Source organism: Mesoplodon bidens (assembly GCF_964165515.1).
Source record: "Mesoplodon bidens genome assembly, chromosome: 1".
Taxonomy (NCBI): Eukaryota; Metazoa; Chordata; class Mammalia; order Artiodactyla; family Ziphiidae; genus Mesoplodon; species Mesoplodon bidens.
Genome location: NC_138176.1, coordinates 108,668,429 through 108,693,591, shown reverse-complemented (window position 1 = coordinate 108,693,591; position 25,163 = coordinate 108,668,429). Strand labels below are relative to the sequence as shown.

Here is a 25,163-nt window from a genome sequence, read left to right as displayed (position 1 = left end):
TGGTGTGCTACTCTGAATATACAAAACACCATCGGGTTGTACACTTTAAAGGGGTGAATTAAATCTCAATAAAGCTGTTAGCCCAAAAATTCAGAAGGAAGATCCTGCCTCCAAATGATGTAAGTGCCCTGTAATCCGCACACAAAGGTTTCCTGAAGCAGGGTAGGATGCCTCACGGCAAGGACAGCTGCACAGTCCGGGGAGACAGCAGGCAGGCCCTTGACTTTGAGGAGATTTCAGCTCCACTTCCTGCAGGACACCAAGGGCTGACCTCTCCGATGGAAAGATTAACTCAAGGCCTCGAGTTTTGTGTGGTGAATCATTCTAGTTTCTTCTGCTATTTTTTTTTTTTAAGTCTTTTGCCCACACCGCGCAGCATGTGGGATCTTAGTTCCCTGACCAGAGATCGAACCCACGCCCCCTGCAGTGGAAGCACAGAGTCTTAACCACTGGACCATCTGGGAAGTCCCTCTTCTGCTATTTTTTTTAAATGGGATTTATGCTTCCTAACAGTGTCTCTCAATTTTTTTAAAATACATTTCTTGTTTAAGCCAACATTCCTGAGTTTACCAATGTTTCTAAGTTTCCCTCTATTTATAGATAAAGTCCAAACTTGACTTAACCCACAAGTTGATCTGATGGCTCATTGAGTTTGTTGGTAAAATCCTTTGGCCTCTCAGAATGAAACCACAGGTATGTCCAACAAGGGACCAGAAGTGAAGAAGAATAAAATACAGCTCCTTCTACTGGAGTGAAGAAGAATAAAACACAGCAATCCGGGCGCCATCAAGCTATATTTCAAGTCCCAGGAAGGCACCACAGTGAGCCCTTGGATTAACCTCCTTCACAACTGTCATCTTTGTTAAGGGCTAGTTATAAAAAACTGAGAAGTCAAAAGCCTACCTCTTAAAGGACAGAAAATGAATGTCTCCTTAATTAGAAATACTTCTCTTTAACTTTAAACTTTTTAATCCTCAAATAAGAGTGAGATCCCGGGACTTCCCTGGTGGCGCAGTGGTTAAGAATCCGCCTGCCAATGCAGGGGACACGGGTTCGAGCCCTGGTCTGGGAGGATCCCACATGCCGCAGAGCAACTAAGCCTGTGTGCCACAACTACTGAACCCGCTCTCTAGAGCCTGTGAGCCACAACTACTGCAACTACTGAAGCCCACGTGCCCTACAGCCCGTGCTCCCCAACAAGAGAAGCCACTGCATTGAGAAGCTCGAGCACCACAACGAAGAGTAGCCCCCGCTCACCGCAACTAGAGAAAGCCCGTGCGCAGCAACGAAGACCTAACGCAGCCAGAAATAAATAAATAAATAAAAAATTTAAAAAACAACAACTACCACTTATAGACTATATGATTTGTGCCAGGCATTGTGCTAGATGCCAGAGACTCTGTGATAAATCAGATGGCACCGCCACCTTCCAGTTACCAGAGAGGCCTTGTCTCAAGCAGCTACTCAGACATCATGAACTGAAATGTTTGAGGGTCAGCAGCTTAAGATCTATCTGCTTCTTGTAAGTGTGCGCAACAGTTCAAGAAATTCCTGTGAGCAGTGATACCATGGATCTGGCCTATTAACAAAAACAAACACCTAAAAGACTTCCAGCTAGTCAGCGGGGGTGATGCAGCCCAGGGCTCTGTCTACTGATGTGGTATCCTGCAAGTTCAAAGAGGGTAATGCTGTGTGTCTGGGAAATTGAAGATTATGTAAGAAATTTATTACACTTAGAACTACATCAACTAAGCCCTTTAAATATTTGTAGGTGGCACCCACTTCTAGACAAAGTTATCGAGACTGTGTGATGTAGGGTGAATATTTCGTGCTTCCAGATTTGCTCAACTGGTATCTCCATTTTTCAGTTAACAGAGAGGTCAGCCTTGTGACTAGTAGGTACTCAGACACCTGAAATGTTTGCATGTAGGTTGAACACTAACAACGTTTGCTAAGCCTGCCCAGTAAGTTGTCTTTTTTTTTTTCTTGATAAGTGTACCCAACTGTTCAAGGAATTCCTATGAACATGAATGCCCTAGATCTAGCTTATTAAGGAAAAACAAATTTCTTCTTTCTTAAAGTCAATTGATTTAAAGCAGTGTTTGATGGCAAATTTCAACACTGTAAAACTTAACTCATTTTTGTCATGTTACATGTTATCTGACCTGATGATTTGGTCCCCCAAAAAGCAGAAAATTGGCAAACTATTTGCCTTAATCATTTTTTGGGGGGTTTCTTTTTTTCTGGCCTTGTAGCATGCGGGATCTTAGTTCTCCAACCAGGTATTGAACCGGTTCCCCCGGCAAGTGGAAGTGCAGAATCCTAACCACTGGACCACTAGGGAATTCCTCCTTAATCATTCTTGTACTGCTTTAGGACCACATATTTTTATATTGGAGATGTGTGTCATGTTTTTCTACCAATTTATGTGCCTGACCCAACCCATGAGAAAGTAGCCAAACTTTCCAGGTACGTACAACATACAGTGCTGGCGTCAAGCTGGTCCAGCTGGACAAGCAAGCACGCTGGAGGCTTGATAAGACACAGAGATAATCCTCACAAAGATTCAGAGGCTTGCAAGCCCCCCCAGCCGGGTGCCTCGGGGTATGATGGTCAGGGGTGTGCTGGGACACACATGCTATGTAAAAGACTGATTGCAACTCCTGGCATCCCTCACCACAGAGAAAGAAGCCTCTTTGGATTCTGGTGATGCATCCCACCCTCAGGACAACCCCTCCAGTCCATATACCAGGTGACCCAAAGGCACCCCTTCGCATGGGGCCTGGAGCAGGAAAGAAGTCTTCACTGGGCCCAGGCTACAGGCAAAGCAGTTCTGCTCGGGCCACATGATCCAAAGAGCCTGAAGCTAGTGGAAGTGATGCTGTGAGGAGCCATCGGCCAGCTCAAGGGAGAGGCAAGTGCAGGCCCAGCTCTGCTCTGTGGAAAATAGCCCCTGATTATGCTACAGGGCTCTGGAAGGGACTGAATGTCTGACCATGGACACCAAGTGGCCACACAGCAGCACTGCCCGTCATGACCTGGGTTCTATCAGACTCATAGGACCAGGGGAGCCCAGAGACAACCCATAACAAGATGGTGCATCCAGGCTGAGCCCAAGCAGGACAAGAGGGCACACGTGAGCCATGTGAGCAGTAACCAGACCCCTGCCCCCACCACGGCTGCACTTGTCACACCTCTCCCCACCTCAACTGACATGAATAGCTACATGGTGGTGGGGGTCCCGTAAAACCAGATGAAGCAGGAAGCAAGTGTCCACACTTGATTATGAGGGGTTGGCTCAGTGAGAGAATTCAAGCCAGAAAATGGATGGCAGCTTCATTGTAGCCACACTCAGGAATTACCTTGAAAGGCAGTGGCATGGGGAAATCTTCCCGATGAGCAGTGTACCTGACTGCATGTGCTGAGTGAAAGGAAAAGCAGCCCAGGATAAAAATATATATGGATTCACGGGCAGTGGTGGATGACCTGGCTGGCTATTTTGGGCACCTGAAAGACAAAGGATGAGGAGGTCTGGGATGGAGGACCCCTATGTGGATGGACATGAGGGTGTGGGCTCAGGGTGGGAAGACCTGGAGAATGCACCCCATGCTCAGCAGAAAGCATCCACCACAGAAGGGGCGCCCACCAGTCAGCTGCATCGACAGACGGACTAAGCCTGTGCACATCAGCCAGCCTTTGTCATCTGCCACCCCAGCACTGGAAAGGCCACAAAAATGGAGTGGCCGTAGTGCCAGAGATGGACAGCTGACGTGAGCCCCATGGCGTGGACTCCTACTTGCCAAGACTGATCTAGCTACCTCTGTCTCTGAACGTCCAACCTCCCAGCGACTGAAACCATCCCAGAGCCACCGCAGTGGCACTATTTTCTGATAGAACCAACCAGCCACTTAGCGGCAAGTTTACAGTATCCTGGGAAGGTGCACAACTTGTCCTACAGGAATAAGCTCTTACTCCAGGCCGGATTGCCCTTCCTGTCCACAGAACCTCAGCCAGCACCACACTTGGGGGCTGTGAAGTGTCTGACCCACCTAGCATCCACCCTAGAGACCTCCTTCAGCATCCTGCACATCCCAGCCCCGGCGGGACCCAGCACAGCGGAGGGGCCCGTTTGGAAACAGCCCTCTGCCGCCAGGATGAGATGCCATCTTCCAGGTCGTGTGCTCTGAGCCTGAGGCCTCCGCAGCGGCGTCTCCAGTAGAGAGGAAGCAAGGGTCCGAGAACCAAAGGGCAGAAGTGGGAGCATCCTGCTTACCATCCTTCTCCAGGGCCCACTGGGGGCCTTCCTGCTGGTCATCCCTCCCCCTCTTCACTCTGGAAAGCCAGGGGACACAACGAAGTTCCCACCGAGCTTCAGGATACGGCTGCTTTGTGCCCGTGTGTCCAGAGACCCAGAGGTAAGGGGACAAGCCCCACCTTGGCAGGGGTAATTGGCTCTGAGCACCACTAGGGGTAGAGCTGCCACCCCACAGCAAGGGCAGCGGTCACTGCAGTGATCCACTTGGGACCATTGTGACCAAGAACGGTCAAGTGCAGCAACACCAACCCGAGAAGAGGATCGGATCTTCAGAAATGAGGGCTGGGGTCACACCACCAAGCCAGCCACCAGGACTAGCAGGACAGACAGAGGAGGGCAGGAGGAACTGAACGGACGGTGGCAGAGGGGCCAGTGCGCATCGTCATGGCCCTGAGTCCTTGAGCAGCAACAGACCGTAGTTCGTCCCACTGCCCAGGGGCCCTGGAGCGGCTGAGCGGAGCCCTGTGGCAGGCGGCGGACGGGGCTGCCAGGGTGGGTGTGCTTGAACATCCCTCCAAGACAGAGCCCACTGCCAGTGACACTGTAGCCACAGCGTCTGGGGGCTCCATCCAGCTTTCAATCCGCGGCCATGCCCTTCCAGGCAGCCCCCAGCCAAGGACTGGCCAGGACCGTGTTTGCCCAAAGTGGGACTCCTTTAAGGGACAGCCTGGACCCTGGCCCTCCCGTTGAGCTGACCAAGGCTTCGCCAGATTGCCAGCCTAGGCGAGGGCCCTCCGTGCCCGGCCCTGCGGCTTTCCTCTGTCCCTTCCACACGCATGCGTCAGGCCCACATTGTGACCTACGAGCTTTTCCTGCTCAGTTTTGCTTCCTCTCCTTGGGTCTTTCGCAAGCTTTCCCCCGCCCCATGCATCTCCTATCACTGCCAGAACGTGTTACCACAAACTGGGTGGCTGCACACAACAGCAGTTTGTTGTCTCACAGTTCTGGGGGCTAGAAGTCTGAAATCGAGGTGTCAGTAGAGCCGCGCTCCCCCTGAGGACCAAGGGAGGAATCGGTCCCAGCTTCTGGGGGCCCCTAGCCCTTGGGGCGCCCCTTGGCTCGTAGCCATGTCACCCGTCTCCACCTCCGTCCTGAACGTGGCACTCTGTCCTGTGTGTCTGCTTCTCTTCTCATGAGGACACCGGTCATGTCGGACTAAAGGCCCACCCTGCTCCAGGGTGACCGCCTCCCAGCTTACATTTTGATCACATTTGCAAAGATCCTCTTTCTAAATAAAGTCACGTTCACAGCTACCAGGGGTTAGGATTCCAACATATCTTTTTTTCTTGGGGGCAGGACCCAATTCAAACCACATGCCCCCACCAGCCCACTCGCATTCACTGTCTGCTTCCAGAGGCCCCAACTGACACAAAAGGTAAAAAGGTGGTTGACGTGTCAATTCAGTTTACATAGAGAATTAATTATTCAGTCATCTAGTGGAATGCACCAAGTTTGACTTTATTTATCATTTCCTTAAAGCCCAGATACTGTGAAGCCTACTGTGATATGTAGATTTCTATCAGATAGAAAAGGTCAGCCCAGAGGTCATTGCCCTATAGGACATTAACCCATTTTGTCTCTATTAGCCAATTCATTTCATTGTTCCCGGGACTGACTATATAAATCTCTGTTCCTCAAATTCCCTTTTGAACCAGACTTGTTATCTTACTGGTTTCCCCATTAATTACAAGTTGAATAAAATCTTTGACAGGTGTTCCTTTTGTACATATTTGAGAGTCATACTGCAAACTTGCTGACATTGTGCTTCAACAGCACCTTGGACCTCCCTGTGACCATGAACTCACCCCCCTGCATCCCTCCTCCCGGGAGCCCTGGGCAACCCCCTGAAAGAACAAATTTCTGTGGGCCAGCCTTGCAGAAAAACCACGAGCCCATAATCTTGACACCATAAATGCTTAATGCTCAAAGGTGACAAATTTTCATTGCGTTTTATCACCTGATAAATCTATGAAGTTGGTGACTAATAGGAAATTGAAGAAGGCCATTTACAGAGTTGTTCAAATTCAGATTTTGCATGCTAGAATAACGTACTGCCGACAGTTTGATAGGGCTCTGCTACCTAATTCAAACCTCACTATGAGCGATATTACACACATTTTTACAGATGAGAAAATTGAGTCTCAAGGGAATGTAAGCAATCGGTCCGTCTCAGGCACTGCAGGAAGTCAAGTCCACATTTCCAGCCTCTACACCAGCCTTCCTCACGTCTAAACTGCTGAAGAGGGTTCTCTTCCTAAAAGTTACATCACATGTGTTTTACCTAAATACGTGTGAATCTATTAATTATGCACACACAGAAAATAATGGGACATCTACCAGGAATTTCTAAAGTAAATACCACCATTATTTCTCTGTATCTTAGCACAATTTAAATCATTACAAACTCAGAAGTGAATCCAAACTCTAAAGTGAATCATGTTTATTCTTTCTTTTTTCTTTATTTTGTTGAAGTATACTTGATTTAGAATGTCATGTTAGTTTCAGGTATATAGCACAGTGTGTGTATGTATGTGTGTGTGTGTGTGTATATATATATATATATATATATATATATATATATATATTCTTTTTCAGATTCTTTTCCCTTTTAGGTTATTACAAAATATCGAGTAGAGTTCCCTGTGCTGTACAGTAGATCCTTGCTGATTATCTATTTTATATACAGTAGTGTGTATATGTTGATCCCAACCTCCCTCCACCCCCTTTCCCCTTCGGTAACCATAAATTACTTTTCTATGTCTGTGAGTCTACTTGTTTTGTAAATAAGTTCATCATTTTTTTTAGATTCCATATGTGATATCATATGATACTTGTCTTTCTCTGTGTAACTTACTTCACTTAATATGATAATCCCTAGGTCCATCCATGTTGCTGCAAATGGCATTATTTCATTCTTTTTTATGGCTGAGTAATATTATACTGTATATATATATATATACACCACATCTTCCTTATCTATTCATCTCTCGATGGACATTTAGGTTGCTTCCATGTCTTGGCTATTGTAAATAGTGCTGCTATGAACATTGGGATGCATGTATCTTTTCAAATTACAGTTTTCTCCAGATATATGCCCAGGAGTGGGAATGCAGGATCATATAGTAACTCTATTTTTAGTTTTTTAAGGAGCCTCCATACTGTTCTCCATAGTGGCTGCACCAATTTACATTCCCACCAACAGTGTAGGAGGGTTCCCTTTTTCTCCACACCCTCTCCAGCATTTATTATTTGTAGACTTTTCCATGATGGCCACTCCGAAGGGAGTGAGGTGATACCTCATTGTAGTTTTGATTTGCATTTCTCTAATCATTAGCAATGCTGAGCACTTTTTCATGTGCCTGTTGGCCATCTGTATGTCTTCTTTGGAGAAATGTCTATTTAGATCTTCTGCCCATTTTTTGATTGGGTTGTTTGGTTTTTTTTTGATATTGAGTTGTATGAGCTGTTTACATATTTTGGGAATTAATCCCTTGTCAGTCACATCATGTGCAAATATTTTCTCCCATTCTGTGGGCTGTCTTTTTTTTAAATGGTTTCCTTTGCTCTGCAAAACTTTTAAGTTTAATTAGGTCCCATTTGTTTATTTTTGTTTTTATTTTCATTACTCTAGGAGACGGATCCAAAAAGATATTGTTGTGATTTATGTGGAAGAGTGCTGTGCCTATGTCTTCCTCTAGGACTTTTATAGTATACAGTCTTACATTTGAATTATGTTTCTTTAACACAAGGGTAACATATTCCCCTAACACCTCAGTCTGTGAGTATGTGGTGTGGCAGTTATCAAGCCTGGAAAGCATATCCTGAAATTGGAGACATAGAAGACCAGTGCTTGATTCAACCTAAGATGCTCAAGTGGGCTGTGTGCACAGGACGAGGGTGGCTGTGCTGGGATCAGCCTACACTCCCACCATGTGTCAGGATGGGATACACAAACGCTTCCTGAAGACCAGATGTGGGTCATGCAGAGAGCGCTATCATGTGGTCATCTTGTGCCCTACAGATGCTCTGCAAAGCCCGAGGGGACCCAATAGCAAGATGCTGGAGGCCAAGGCTAAATTCTTAGGGGCTGAGGAAGGAGGACCAAATGAGCATCCCGAAGAGTGATGCATCGGCCTGGATCAGGGGAACAAGGGTCCCCAACAGTTGGACTCTTCTGGGATCCTGTGGTATCACCTGCAGAAGGCAACTGACTCACTAGTCAGTTTCAAATATCTACCCTGCCGGAGAGCATCCTGGACCGTGCCAGTTCAAAGAGGGGCTTTCCTATGCTATACGGCCCTCTGCCCCGACCCTTTTCCAACACTGGAGTGGGTCCAAGAAACTGGACGGGATGCAGGAGCAGGAAGACGGGGAGTGAAGAAGAGGCTCTGAGGGCAAAAGATGGGGAGCGAGCGAAGAAGCCAGCCACCTGCCCCGGCCCGCACTGCAGAAGGGAAGGAGATCTGGTGCAGAATTAGAACTGACTCTTACCTCAGAATAGCGGGAAATCCTTGTGCCTGCCTGACTTTTCTTCCAGGAACAAGGGAAGATTACCTCTACTCAATAACCTTCGTATGGACTGTAGGAGACAAAAGTAAAACTGAATTTCCTGTATGTTACAAATACTGCTTGTTTCACATACCAGCTATATGCATATTAGCGCCCAGTAGGAAGGAAACCTGTTTAGCTTTAGCTTAATGAGTTTATTAAGAAAATGTATCCAAATTTTGGAAAGAGGAAAAAGGGATTATGAGTTGTTGTTTCAGTGTCCAGCTCAAAGTTTCTAACAAGCTTGGTAGAAAAACCTTCTTCTGACTTGCTACTTAGTATTGGTTAGGATGTTTTAAAATTCTAAAGGAGATTAACTTGAAGAAAACTGATAGCACAGCAACTGATATTTGTCTTAGAGTAGAGCTAACCCCCAAAAGTATCATTTATTGCTCTGTGGGAAATTAGCCACGTTTGTAGTAATGCAGTAATCTCATTATACATTTAAAAAACAAGTCTTTCCTGATTAACAAACGGACTCTTGTTCCTCAAATGCTCCTGGAGGCTTTACCATCCTGCTGGTCCTCTCATTAATGACTTAATCAATCCTTGACACATTTTGACTTTATATTTGTATGAGATAGTCATGCTTTGTAACTTTTTGAAAATTAAACTTTACAACTGTTTCCAAAACTTACTTAGCTGCCAAAACACTACTAGCTTTTTTTCCTAATCTCATTAAGCCCACTGACATCCCTGGGAACCATATCTCAAGGAATCTGCTTTGGAAATTGCCACAAAGGCAGTCTGTCAGCCAGGAGAACAAAGGAAGTGCCTGGTTTGTAAATAGGCATGATGACCCTTGTTGATTAAACCAAAGGAAGATTTCAGGCCATCCACAAAAAACTAAAAATCGAGACAGCGTCCCAATTCACACACTCCTCTCATCCCCTAATCATCCCTGAGAGTAAAGTGAGGTACTGCTGTTTAGGAAAATGCAACTAACATAAACATCCTCATGTCAAATATTTAATTAGGTATTTGAACTTTGGTATAGATACATGTAGGAACATATGAGGTTGTTTTTTAATTAAAAGAGAGTTCTTTTTTATTGAAGGCTACTTGGAAAAGACCAATAATCACAAAAGTAAATATTAGAATTACAGGTAACTACACCTTCAGAGAGAATTGAGCCATGTTCAGCTGTTTAATCAATTGTTTTCATTTGCAGAATCAGGATGAAACCTAAGATGCTATTAATGTCATCTCCTTTCTTCATTTAACAGTGTCATAAATATTGTCATTAAATATTGTTCTGCATGATTTTTAATGGCCTCAAAGTCGTCCATTGTAGGGAGGTACCAAAATTTGTTTTATGAATCTTGAACTCTGGACCATTCAGTTTGCTACAAATTCCTAACAATTTCTTTAGATTAAGTTCCTAGAAGTGGAACATTAAAATGAAGTGTATTAAAAAAAAATGAAGTGTATTTGTCGAGTTTTTTTTTAACATGTTGCCAAATAGTCCTCCCAAAAGATTGTACAATTAAGAATTCCACCAAAAGGTGTATGAGTGTGCTGTTTGCTTACATTCTCCACAATACTTGGTATGGTACTTTTAAATATTTTGCTTAATTTTTAAAATTGAATTATAGTTGATTGACAATATTGTGCTAGTTTTCAGTGTACAACAAAGTGATTCAGTTTTATATATATAAAACATTATATATATATATATGTTCTTTTAAAATTATAAAATTTTAAAAATTCTAAAATTATAATTAAAAAATTTTAATTAAAATTAAATTTTTTTAAATTATAATTTAAATTTTTTAATTAAAAATTTTTTTCATTAAAAAATTTTTAAATCTTAAAAATTTTAGGGGGAGGAGCTTCAAGATGGTGGAAGAGTAAGACCACCTTCCTCCCCACAAACACATCAGAAATACATCTACATGTGGAACAGTTCTTACAGAACACCTACTGAACGCTGGCAGAAGACCTCAGACTTCCCAAAAGGCAAGAAACTCCCCACGTACCTGGGTAGGGCAAAAAAAAAAAGGAAAAACAGAGACAAAAGGATAGGGACGGTACCTGCACCAGTGGGAGGGAGCCGTGAAGGAGGAAAGGTTTCCACACACTAGAAGCCCCTTCGCGGGCGGGGCTGCGGGTGGCGGCGGGGGAGGGGGGAGCTTCGGAGCCGCGGAGGAGAGCGCAGCAACAGGGGTGCGGAGGGCAAAGCAGAGAGATTCCCGCACAGAGGATTGGTGCCGACCGGCACTCACCAGCCTGAGAGGCTTGTCTGCTTGACTGCCGGGGCGGGCGGGGCTGGGAGCTGAGGCTCGGGCTGCGGTCGGAGCGCAGGGAGAGGACTGGGGTTGGCGGCATGAACACAGCCTGAAGGGGGTTAGTGCGCCACGGCTGGCCGGGAGGGAGTCCGGGAAAAGTCTGGACCTGCCAAAGAGGCAAGTGGTGCGCGAGGAGAGGGGATTAAGAGCACTGCTTAAAGGAGCTCCAGAGACGGGCGCGAGCCGCGGCTATCAGTGTGGACCCCAGAGACGGGAATGAGACGCTAAGGCTGCTGCTGCCGCCACCAAGAAGCCTGTGTGCGAGCACAGGTCACCATCCACACCTCCCCTCCCGGGAGCCTGTGCAGCCCGCCACTGCCAGGCTCCTGGGATCCAGGGACAACTTCCCCGGGAGAACGCATGGCATGCCTCAGGCTGGTGCAACGTCATGCCGGCCTCTGCCGCCGCAGGCTCGCCCGGCACTCCGTACCACTCCCTCCCCCCAGCCTGAGTGAGCCAGACATCATGAATCAGCTGCTCCTTTAACCCCGTCCTGTCTGACCGAAGAACAGAGGCCCTCCGGCGACCTTCATGCAGAGGCGGGGCCAAATCCAAAGCTGAACCCCCGGGAGCTGTGCGAACAAAGAAGAGAAAGGGAAATTTCTCCCAGCAGCCTCAGGAGCAGCGGATTAAATCTCCACAATCAACTTGATGTACCCTGCATCTGTGGAATACCTGAATAGACAACAAATCATCCCAAATTGAGGAGGTGGACTTTGGGAGCAAGATAGATTATTTTTTCCCCTTCTCCTCTTTTTGTGAGTGTGTACATGTATGCTTCTGTGAGAGATTTTGTCTGTTTAGCTTTGCTTTCACCATTTGTCCTAGGGTCTGTCCGTCCTTTTTTTTTTTTTTTTTTACTTTTTAAATTTTTTTTCTTAATAATTATTTTTTATTTTAATAACTTTATTTTATTTTATTCTCTTTCTTTCTATTTTTTTCTCCCTTTTATTCTTAGCTGTGTGGAGGACAGGCTCTTGGTGCTCCAGCCAGGAGTCAGTGCTGCTGTGCCACTGAGGTGGGAGAGCCAACTTCAGGACACTGGTCCACAAGAGACCTACCAGCTCCACGTGATATCAAACAGCGAAAATCTCCCAGAGATCTCCATCTCAACACCAACACCAACACCCAGCTTCACTCAACGACCAGCAAGCTACAGTGCTGGACACCCTATGCCAAACAACTAGCAGGACAGGAACACAACCCCATCCATTAGCACAGAGGCTACCTAAGGTCATAATAAGGTCACAGACACCCCAAAACACACAACCAGACATGGACCTGCCCACCAAGAAGACAAGATGCAACCTCATCCACCAGAACACGGGCATTAGTCCCCTCCACCAGGAAGCCTACACAACCCACTGAACCAACCTTAGCCACTGGGGACAGACACCAAAAACAACGGGAACTACGAACCTGCAGCCTGCGAAAAGGAGACCCCAAACACAGTAAGATAAGCAAAATAAGAAGACAGAGCAACACACAGCAGATGAAGGAGCAAGGTAAAAACCCACCAGGCCTAACAAATGAAGAGGAAATAGTCTACCTGAAAAAGAATTCAGAATAATGATAGTAAAGATGATCCAAAATATTGGAAATAGAATAGTGAAAATGCAAGAAACATTTAACAAGGACCTACAAGAACTAAAGAGCTAACAAACAGTGATGAACAACACAATAAATGAAATTAAAAATTCTCTAGAAGGGATCAATAGCAGAATAACTGAGGCAGAAGAACGGAAAAGTGACCTGGAAGATAAAATAGTGGAAATAACTACTTCAGAGCAGAATAAAGAAAAAAGAATGAAAAGAATTGAGGCCAGTCTCAGAGACCTCTGGGACAATATTAAACACACCAACGTTCAAATTATAGGGGTCTCAGAAAATGAAGAGAAAAAGAAAGGGACTGAGAAAATATTTGAAGAGATTATAGTTGAAAACTTCCCTAATATGGGAAAGGAAATAGTTAATCAAGTCCAGGAAGCGCAGAGAGTCCCATACAAAATAAATCCAAGGAGAAACACAACAAGACACATATTAATCAAACTATCAAAAATTAAATACAAAGAACAAATATTAAAAGCAGCAAGGGAAAACAACACATAAGGGAATCCCCATAAGGTTAACAGCTGATCTTTCAGCAGAAACTCTGCAAGCCAGAGGGGACTGGCAGGACATATTTAAAGTGATGAAGGAGAAAAACCTACAACCAAGATTACTCTACCTAGCAAGGATCTCATTTAGATTTGACGGAGAAATTAAAAGCTTCACAGACAAGCAAAAGCTAAGAGAATTCAGCACCACCAAACCAGCTTTACAAAAAATGCTAAAGGAACTTCTCTAGGCAGGAAACACAAGAGAAGGAAAAGACCTACAATAATAAACCCAAAACAATTAAGAAAATGGTAATAGGAACATACATATTGATAATTACCTTAAATGTAAATGGATTAAATGCTCCAACCAAAAGACACAGACTGGCTGAATGGATACAATAACAAGACCCGTATATGTGCTGTCTACAAGACACCCGCTTCACACCTAGGGACACATACAGACTGAAAGTGAGGGGATGGAAAAAGATATTCCATGCAAATGGAAATCAAAAGAAAGGTGGAGGAGCAATTCTCATATCAGACAAAATAGACTTTAAAGACTATTACAAGAGACAAACAAGGACACTACATAATGATCAAGGGATCAATCCAAGAAGAAGATATAACAATTGTAAATATTTATGCACCCAACATAGGAGCACCTCAATACATAAGGCAAATGCTAACAGCCATAAAAGGGGAAATTGACAGTAACACAGTCATAGTAGGGGACTTTAACACCCAACTTTCACCAATGGACACATCATCCAAAATGAAAATAAATAAGGAAACACAAGCTTTAAAGGATAAATTAAACAAGATGGACTTAATTGATATTTATAGGACATTCCATCCAAAAACAACAGAATACACATTCTTCTCAAGTGCTCATGGAACATTCTCCAGGATAGATCACACCTTGGGTCACAAATCAAGCCTTGGTAAATTTAAGAAAACTGAAATCATATCAAGTATCTTTTCCGACCACAACGCTATGAGACTAGATATCAATTACAGGAAAAAATCTGTAAGAAATACAAACACATGGAGGCTAAAGAACACACTACTTAATAACCACGAGTTCACTGAAGAAATCAAACAGGAAATCAAAAAATACCTAGAAACAAATGACAATGAAAACACGACGACCCAAAACCTATGGGATGCAGCAAAAGCAATTCTAAGAGGGAAGTTTATAGCAATATAATATAGCAAACATCTCAAAAAAACAACCTAACCTAACACCTAAAGCAATTAGAGAAAGAAGAACAAAAAAATCCCCAAAGTTAGCAGAAGGAAAGAAATCATAAAGATCAGATCAGAAATAAATGAAAAAGAAATGAAGGAAACGATAGCAAAGAGCAATAAAACTAAAAGCTGGTTCTTTGAGAAGATAAACAAAATTGATAAACCATTAGCCAGACTTCTCAAGAAAAAAAGGGAGAAGACTCAAGTCAATAGAATTAGAAATGAAAAAGGAGAAGTAACAACTGACACTGCAGAAATACAAAGGATCATAAGAGATTACTACAAGCAGCTATATGCTAATAAAATGGACAACCTGGAAGAAATGGACAAATTCTTAGAAATGCACGACCTTCCAGACTGAACCAGGAAGAAAAAGAAAATATGAAGAGACCAATCACAAGCACTGAAATTGAAACTGTGATTAAAAATCTTCCAACAATCATTTTGTAATGTATAGAAATATCAAATTACTATGTTGTATACCTGGAACTAACAGTGCTGTAAGTCAATTATACTTTAATTAAAAAAAAATAAAGAAACCAACATTGTTACATTAAAAAAAAGAAATCTTCCAACAAACAAAAGCCCAGGACCAGATGGCTTCACAGGTGAATTCTATCAAACATTTAGAGAAGAGCTAACACCTATCCTTCTCAAACTCTTCCAAAATATAGCAGACGGAGGAACACACCTAAACTCATTCTACGAGGCCACCGTCACTCTGATGCCAAAACCAGACAAAGATGTCACAAAGAAAGAAGACTACAGGCCAATATCACTGATGAACACAGATGCAAAAATCCTCGACAAAATACTAGCAAACAAAATCCAACAGCACATTAAAAGGATCATACACCATGATCAAGTGGGGTTTATCCCAGGAATGCAGGGTTCTTCAATATATGCAAATCAATCAATGTGATACACCATATTAACAAATTGAAGAAGAAAAACCATATGATCATCTCAATAGATGCAGAGAAAGCTTTTGATAAAATTCAACACCCATTTATGATAAAAGCCCTCCAGACAGTAGCCATAGATGGAACTTTCCTCAACATAATAAAGGCCATATATGACAAACCCACAGCCAACATCGTCCTCAATGGGGAAAAACTGAAACCATTTCCACTAAGATCAGGAACAAGACAAGGTTGCCCACTCTCACCACTCTTATTCAACATAGATTTGGAAGTTTTAGCCACAGCAATCAGAGAAGAAAAAGAAATAAGAGGAATCCAAATCGGAAAAGAAGAAGTAAAGCTGTCACTGTTTGCAGATGACATGATACTACACATAGAGAATCCTAAAGATGCTACCAGAAAACTACTAGAGCTAATCAATGAATTTGGTAAAGTAGCAGGATACAAAATTAATGCACAGAAATCTCTGGCATTCCTATATACTAATGATGAAAAATCTGAAAGTGAAATCAAGAAAACACTCCCATTTACCACTGCAACAAAAAGAATAAAATATGTAGGAATAAATCTACCTAAGGAGACAAAAGACCTGTATGCAGAAAATTATAAGACACTGATGAAAGAAATTAAAGATGATACAAATAGATGGAGAGATATACCATGTTCTTGGATTGGAAGAATCAACATTGTGAAAATGACTCTACTACCCAAAGCAATCTACAGATTCAATGCAATCCCTATCAAACTACCACTGGCATTTTTCATAGAACTAGAACAAAAAATTTCACAATTTGTATGGAAACACAAAAGACCCCGAATAGCCAAAACAATCTTGAGAACGAAAAACAGAGCTGGAGGAATCAGGCTCCGTGACTTCAGACTATACTACAAAGCTACAGTAATCAAGACGGTATGGTACTGGCACAAAAACAGAAATATAGATCAATGGAACAGGATAGAAAGCCCAGAGATAAACCCACGCACATATGGTCACTTTATCTTTGATAAGGGAGGCAGGAATGTACAGTGGAGAAAGGACAGCCTCTTCAATAAGTGGTGCTGAGAAAACTGGACAGGGACATGTAAAATATGAGGTTAGATCACTCCCTAACACCATACACAAAAACAAGCTCAAAATGGATTTAAGACCTAAATGTAAGGCCAGAAACTATCAAACTCTTAGAGGAAAACATAGGCAGAACACTCTATGACATAAATCACAGCAAGATCCTTTTTGACCCACCTCCTAGAGAAATGGAAATAAAGACAAAAATAAACACATGGGACCAAATGAAACTTCAAAGCTTTTGCACAGCAAAGGAAACCATAAACAAGACCAAAAGACAACCCTCAGAATGGGAGAAAATATTTGCAAATGAAGCAACTGACAAAGGATTAATGTCCAAAATTTACCAGCAGCTCAATATCAAAAAAACAAGCAACCCAATCCAAAAATGGGCAGAAGACCTAAACAGGCATTTCTCCAAAGAAGATATACAGACTGCCAACAAACACATGAAAGAATGCTCAACATCATTAATCATTAGAGAAATGCAACTCAAAACTACAATGAGATATCATCTCACACCAGTCGGAATGGCCATCATCAAGAAATCTAGAAACAATAAATGCTGGAGAGGGTGTGGAGAAAAGGGAACACTCTTGCACTGCTGGTGGGAATGTGAATTGGTACAGCCACTATGGAGAACAGTATGGAGGTTCCTTAAAAAACTAAAAATAGAACTACCATATGATCCAGCAATCCCACTACTAGGCATATACCCTGAGAAAACCATAATTCAAAAAGAGACATGTACCAAAATGTTCACTGCAGCTCTATTCACAATAGCCCGGAGCTGGAAACAACCTTAGTGTCCATCATCGGATGAATGGATAAAGAAGATGTGGCACATATATACAATGGAATATTACTCAGCCATAAAAAGAAACGAAACTGAGCTATTTGTAATGAGGTGGATACACCTAGAGTCTGTCATACAGAGTGAAGTAAGTCAGAAAGAGAAAGACAAATACCATATGCTAACACATATATATGGAATTTTAAAAAAAATGTCATGAAGAACCTAGGGGTAAAACGGGAATAAAGACCCAGACCTACTTGAGAATGGACTTGAGGATATGGGGAGGGGGAAGGGTAAGCTGTGACAAAACGAAAGAGAGGCATGGACATATATACACTACCAAACGTAAGGTAGATAGATAGTGGGAAGCAGCCGCAGAGCACAGGGAGATCAGCTCGGTGCTTTGTGACCGCCTGGAGGGGTGGGATGGGGAGGGTGGGAGGGAGGGAGATGCATGAGGGAAGGGATGTGGGAACAGATGTATATGTATGACTGATTCACTTTGTTATAAAGCAGAAACTAATAAAAAATAAAAAAATAAAATAAAAAATAAAAAATAAAAAAAGAATGCTCAACATCATTAATCATTAGAGAAATGCAAATCAAAACTACAATGAGATATCATCTCACACCAGTCAGAATGGCCATCATCAAAAAATCTAGAAACAATAAATGCTGGAGAGGGTGTGGAGAAAAGGGAACCCTCTTGCACTGCTGGTGGGAATGCAAATTGATACAGCCACTATGGAGAACAGTATGGAGGTTCCTTAAAAAACTAAAAATAAAACTACGATACGACCCAGCAATCCCACTACTGGGCATATACCCTGAGAAAACCATAATTCAAAAAGAGTCATGTACCAAAATGTTCATTGCAGCTCTATTTACAATAGCCAGGACATGGAAGCAACCGAAGTATCCATCAACAGATGAATGGATAAAGAAGATGAGGCACATATATATAATGGAATATTTCTCAGCCATAAAAAGGAACAAAACTGAGTTATTTGTAGTGAGGTGGATGGACCTAGAGACCGTCATACAGAGTGAAGTAAGTCAGAAAGAGAAAAACAAATACTGTATGCTAACACATATATATGGAATCTAAAAAAGTTGTCATGAAGAACCTAGGGGCAAGACGAGAATAAAGATGCAGACCTCGTAGAGAACGGACTTGAGAGTACGGGGAGGGGGAAGGGTAAGCTGGGACAAAGTGAGAGAGTGGCATGGACATATATACACTACCAAACGTAAAACAGATAGCTAGTGGGAAGGAGCCGCATAGCACAGGGAGATCAGCTCGGTGCTTTGTGACCACCTAGAGGGGTGGGATAGGGAGGGTGGGAGGGAGGGAGATGCAAGAGGGAAGAGGTATGTGGACATATGTATATGTATAACTGATTCACTTTGTTATAAAGCAGAAACTAACACACCATTGTAAAGCAATTATACTCCAATAAAGATGTTAAAAAAAAGAAAAAAATTTTTTAATTAAAAAAATTTTTTTAATTCTGAAATTTTAAAAGATTAAAAATTTAAAACATTAAAACATTATATATATAAATGTTGTTTTTCAGATTCTTTTCCATTATAGGTTATTACAAGATACTGAATATAGTTCCCTGTGCTATACAGTAAATACTTGTTTTAAATATCTGGGTTCATTTAATATAGTGGTGAATGCAACTGGTTAATTTAGTAGGGAGAGACTGGTATCTCATGGCTTTAATTAGCACTTAATTACTAGGCAAGGTCCATACTTTTTCATATATTTTGGCCATGTTTTCCTAGTTGTATGTTTATTTTTCTACATGAACTTCAGTATCAAATAGATTGGGTCCTAGAAAAGATTTATTGGTATTTTTATTGAGGTCATGTTAAATTCATAAATTAACTTATAGAGAACTAATGTGTTTATGATACTGAGATGTTCTATCTAAGAACACTGGATGTTTTTCCATTTGTTTAAAATTCACTGTTGTATCTTTTAGAAGTGTTTCCCCATATAAATTTTGCACATTTGTTTTTATGTTTATTCCTAAATACATTTTCTATATTATATTGTCTACATGGCAATTGTGTATCTGAAGCCTCTTTTTCTTTTAAGAAATTTCTTTCTTTTATTTATTTATTTTTGGCTGCGACGGGTCTCCGTTGCTGCGCGCGGGCTTTCTCCAGTTGTGGCGAGCGGGGCTACTCTCCGTTGCATGCGTATGCTTCTCATTGCGGTGGCTTCTCTTGTTGCAGAGCACGGGCTCTAGGCACGCAGGCTTCAGTAGTTGTGGCACAAGGGCTCAGTAGTTGTGGCTCGTGGGCTCTAGAGTGCAGGCTCAGTAGTTGTGGCGCACGGGCTTAGTTGTTCCGTGGCATGTGGGATCTTCCCGGACCAGGGCTCGAACCCGTGTTTCCTGCATTGGCAGGCAGATTCTTAACCACTGCGCCACCAGGGAAGTCCGTCTTATTTGTTGTATGCTGATATTGTACAATATTTTGCTATCTTAATGAAACTTTTTGTTGAGTCAGCTTTAATTTTGATTCTCTGAGGCTATTTAGGGTTACTATCATATCATCTGCATTTTCTTTTCTTTCTTTTTTTTTTTTTTTACCAATTCTCCTGTCTCCTTTTATAATTAGCATTGGTTAATATCTCTAGTATCAATACAATGTTAAGTAGTAATGTACATAATGGGCATCCTTTTCCTGTTCCTGATCTTAATAGAAATGCCTCTAGTATTTCCCCTCTAAGTAGATGGTGGTTTAGACCTAAGATATATGATATATATATGAATAGGAATAAGAGTTGAATTTTGTCAATGATTTTTCAAAATCTAGGGAGATGATGTTATTTTTCTCCTTAAATGTGTTAATATGGTATATACAGTTGACCCTTGAACAACATGGGTTTGAACTGTGTGGGTCCACTTATACTCAAATTGTTTTCAATAGTAAATACTATAGTACTGCACAATCCACGATTGGTTGAATCCTCAAATGTAGAGCTGGGGATACAGAGGATCTTCAGATAATGGAGAAACTGTGTATACCAAGGGCCAACTATAAATTATTCTTGGATTTTTTTAACTGCACAGAGGGTCGGTGCCCCTAACCTGCATGTTATTCAAGGGTCAATTGTACTATATTAATGAATTTCCAAATATTGAACCAACCTTGTATTTTAGGATTAAAATGTACTTGGACATGATGCATTATTTCCTTAATGTGGTGGTACATTCTGTTTACTAATATTTTGTTTAGTATCTGTCTGCTGAATTGTGTCTACCTAAAATGTTGAAGTCCTAAGCTACAGTACCTCAGAATGTGACTGTGTTTGGAGATAGGGTCTTTAAAGAGGTAATTAAGTTAAAATGAGGTCTTTAGGGTGGGTCTTAATCCAATGTGACTGGTTTTCTTATAAGAAGAAGACATTTGGACCAAGACAGGCATGCATACAAAAGAAAGGCCGTGTGCAGACTCAAGGAGAAGGTGGCCATCTGCAAGCCAAGGAGAGAGGCCTCAGAAGAAACAAAACCTGCTGTCACCTTATCTTGGACTTTCAGCCTCCAGGACTGTGAGAAAATAAATTTCTGCTGTTTAAGCCACCCAGTCTGTAATATTTTGTTCAGGCAGCCCTAACATATAATAAAGTATCTTAGTCTTCATAATCATAAGTGACATCAGTCTGTAATTGTTTCTGTATTATTTTAAACAGGAATCAGTATCAATATTATACTGGCTTTATAAAAGTTTTCCCCAACATCACTTAGTTGAAGTTCATCCTCTAATAGACTCTTCAAGTGGGGCTCATAAACTCTGTTTTTCCCAAGCTTCTGCATGTTCAAATCAATTTTTCTATAGTGTTGATACTTGAAGGAGAATATAGTGGGTTGAATAGTGTCCCACAAAGAGAGATGTTCAAGGGACTTCCTTGGTCCAGTGACTAAGACTCTGCCCTCCCAGTGCAGGGGGCCCAGGTTTGATCCCTGGCCAGGGAACTAGATCCCACATGCCACAACTAAGAGTTCACATGCCACAACTAAAGACCCCACGTGCTGCAACTAAGACCCAGTACAGCCAAATAAATAAATTAACATTAAAAAAAGAGAGAGAGATATTCAAGTCCTAACCCCTGGTACTTGTGCATCAACTTATTTGGAAATTGGGTTTTTGCAGATATAATTATCTGCAAATCTTGGGATGAGAGTATCCTTGATTTAGGATGGACCTGAAATGCAATGACTGGTGTTCTTCTAGAGAAAAGAGGGTGAGATTTTAAACAGAGACACAGAGGGGAAGACCATGTGAAGACAGAGACAGAGATTGCAGTTATGCAGCTACAAGCCAAGAATGTCGAGAGTTGCTGGCACCCACTGGCAGCTAGGAGTGAGGCATGGAACAACAGATTGTCCCTCAGAGCCACCAGAAGAAACCAATTCTGCCAACACCCTGATTTCAGACTTCTGGCCTCCAGAACTCTGAGAGAATAAATGTCCATTGTTTTAAGCCACCAAGTTTGGTAATTTGTTATGATAGCCCTAGGCAACTAATACAGACTAAAATCTTTAGTTCATACTTTTCTTTTCAGAGCTGCTCCATGGTTGCCTTACTTTGTGTGTTACTTTGGAGAAGTCTGAAGTCTGAAGGCTGTCTAGTTCTCTTGCCCTTGCAAGTTATTTAACCCTTTTGCCTGGAGGCTTTGAGAACTTTTTCTGTATCTTGAAGGTCTAATCTACCACAATGTCTCAGAATTGACCATTCTCTGTTAATTTTCTCAAGTGGCTGCGGGTTCTTTTTATCTATTTTTATAGACAATGATGGAGATCGGTATTTTTATTTATTTATTTATTTATTTATTTATTTATGGCCACACCGCATGGCTTGCGGGATCTCAGTTCCTCAACCAGGGACTGAACCCTGGCCACGGCAGTGAAAGCACCAAATCCTAACCACTAGACCACCAGGGAACTCCCCCATATTTTGGTTTTAGGTAATCTTTTGCTATCTTAAAAAATTTCTTCTTCTTTTTCTTATCTTTGTTTTCTTAGTTGTTTGTCAATAGTATTAACTGATTTTTAAATAATGGTGAAAAATCCAAAAGTTACAGAAGGACACCTACCCTTATACCCCATTCACTTCTCCCCAGAGGCAACCACTGTTCCTTGTGTATCCTTCCAAATATATTCTATGAATATATGAATATTAGTGCCTGTCAGTGTATTTATATTTTTTACTTTTTACACAAATACACTATATTATACATGCAGCCCTGCACCTTGCTGTTTTCATTGTACATCTAGGGTATGGTTCCAAATTGGTGCATATAGAGCTGCCTCATTTTTTTGAAGATTGCATGGTCTTCCATTGCATGAATGTACCTGAATTTATTTAACCAATGCCCTAATGCTGGACTGCAATTTACAGTCTTGCTATTATAAACAACACTGTAATAAATATTTGGTACATATTTATCATTCCACACATGTGGGAGTATATATATAGCCTAAATTCCTAGAAGTGACACACCTATTAGAATGGCTAAAATGCAAAACAGTTACAACACCAAATGCTGACAAGGATATGGAGCAACAGGAACTCCCATTCATTGTTGGTGGGAATGCAAAATATACAGACACTTCGGAAGGAAGTTTGGCAGTTTCTTACAAAACTAAACATACTCTAATGGTATGATCCAACAGTGGTGCTCCTTTGTGTTTACCCAAAGGACTTGAAAACTTACATACACACAAAAAACTGCCCACAGATGCTTATAGCAGCTTTATTCATAATTGTCAAAATTGGGAAGCAACCAAGATGTCCTTCACTAGGTGAATAGATTAATAAACAGTGGTATATCCAGGCAATGGAATATTAGTCAATAATAAAAAGAAATGAACTATCAAGCCATGAAAAGTCATGGAGGAAACTTAAATGTATATTATAAGTGAAAGAAGATAATCTGAAATGCTACATGCTGTATGATTCCAACTATATTATATGGAATTCTGGAAAAGGCAAAACTATGGAGACAGTAAAAAGATCAGTGGTTGTAGGGGGTTGGGAGGAGGGAGGGATGAATAGGCAAAGCACAGGGGATTTTCAGAGCACTGAAAATACTCTCTATGATACTATTATGGTGGATACATGTCATTATACACTTGTTAAAATCCATAGCATGTACAGCAGCAAAAGCGAACCCTAATGTATGCTATGGACTCTGAGTGATGATGATGCATCAATGTAGGTTCATCCATTGTAACAAATGTCCCGTCTGGTGGGGGTGTGGTGGTTTGGGGGCTGTGCTGTGTGTGGGAAAAAGGAGTCCATGGGAACTCTCTGTATTTTCCACTCAATTTTGCTGTGAACATAAAACTGCTCTAGGAAAATAAAGTCTATTTTTTAAAATCCTGGGGGCGTTTGCAGGATCAAAGGATATATGCATTTAAATTTTTAATAGATATAAGAGCTTTCCAGAACTACTGTGGCAATTTACATCAGCCTTGTCTATTTTTATACCTCACTCTCATCAATATAATATAGTTGAACTTTTTGATCGTCACTAAATTGTTAAAGGAATAGGGTATCTGCTTGTCATTTTAATTTTCGTGTCTCATTATAAATTAGATAGAACACCTTTTTTTTCTTTTTTTTTTAATATGTCTGAGCCATCTGAATTTCCTTTTGGGTGAAATGCCTGTTCATTTTCTTTGCCCATTTTTCTATTAGGTCTGCACCTAATTTTATAGTTAGAAATCTACAAATTGGAATGAGAATGATGGTGTTAAGATCTTATATTTTGGATTGAAAAATATAGTTATCATATACCCTGCAGTCAACCTTGCATCTTTAAGCATGAGGTGAAACTAGAACTGAATGAGAAAAGTAATAGGGTATGGGTACTTTTTCTGTATATCTGGGTACAACCTCAGCCTCTTAACATAAGAAAAAATACCATACCTAAATGTTATAAAGAGCATAGAATCAGGTGCACCGTCTAGTTTCATTTATGCTATCTTTTGTGGAACAGTCCCAAGCTACATTTCATTAGATCATGCAAGGTTCTTTGTGTAGCCTGAAATCTGGACAGCTGCTGAACATACTTTTTGGTAAAATAAAGTTAAGCATTGTACCAGTTGAGATCTGCAAACTGACTATTTAAAGTAGCCTGAATAGGGACTTCCCTGGTGGCACAGTCGTTAGGACTCTGTTCTCCCAATGCAGGGGGGCCCGGGTTCCATCCATTGTTAGGGAACTAGATCCCACATGCATGCCGCAACTAAGAGTTTGCATGCCACAACTAAGGAGCCCACGTGCCACAACTAAGACCCAGTGCAACCAAATAAATAAATAGATAAATATTTTTTAAAAATAAATAAATAAAGTAGCCTGAATAACTCAGTTGCTTTTTTGGCCAAACATGAGTAAGTGGACAAATAGTGAGCATGTGTTGCAGTATCAGACGAGATACTGACCTTTGTACTACTTTCCTAGAGCTACCTTAATAAAACAAAAACAAACTGGTGGCTTAAAACAAATTTATTGTCTCATGGTTCTAGAGGGTAGAATTCTGAAATCAAGGTTTTGGAGGGCCATGCTCCCTTTGACACTTGTAGGAGAATCACTCCTTGCCTATTGGCAGTTTCTGCTGATTTGTTGGCCATCTTTGGTGTTCCTTGGCTTGCAGCTGTATAACTGCCATCTCTGCCTTTGTCACCACGTGGCATTTTCCCCGTGTGTCTCTGTCTTCACATGGCCACCTTCTTATAAGGACACCCTACTCCATCTCCAAAATGACCTCATCTGAACTATATCTGCAATAACTCTATTTCCAAGTAAGATCCCATTCTGAAGTACTGGGGTTTAGGATTTCAACATACCTTTTTTGG

General features: G+C 41.6%; 1 long non-coding RNA gene across 2 annotated transcripts in view; it reads right to left on the bottom strand.

The window, feature by feature from the left end:
* LOC308612845 overlaps positions 1-25,163 on the bottom strand; it is a 29,223-nt gene that overhangs the window by 1,594 nt on the left and 2,466 nt on the right. The window contains exon 3 of one of the 2 annotated variants that reach the window (XR_014015148.1): positions 8,807-8,894. This is a non-coding gene — a long non-coding RNA (uncharacterized lncRNA). The other variant, XR_014015149.1, reaches the window with a different exon arrangement.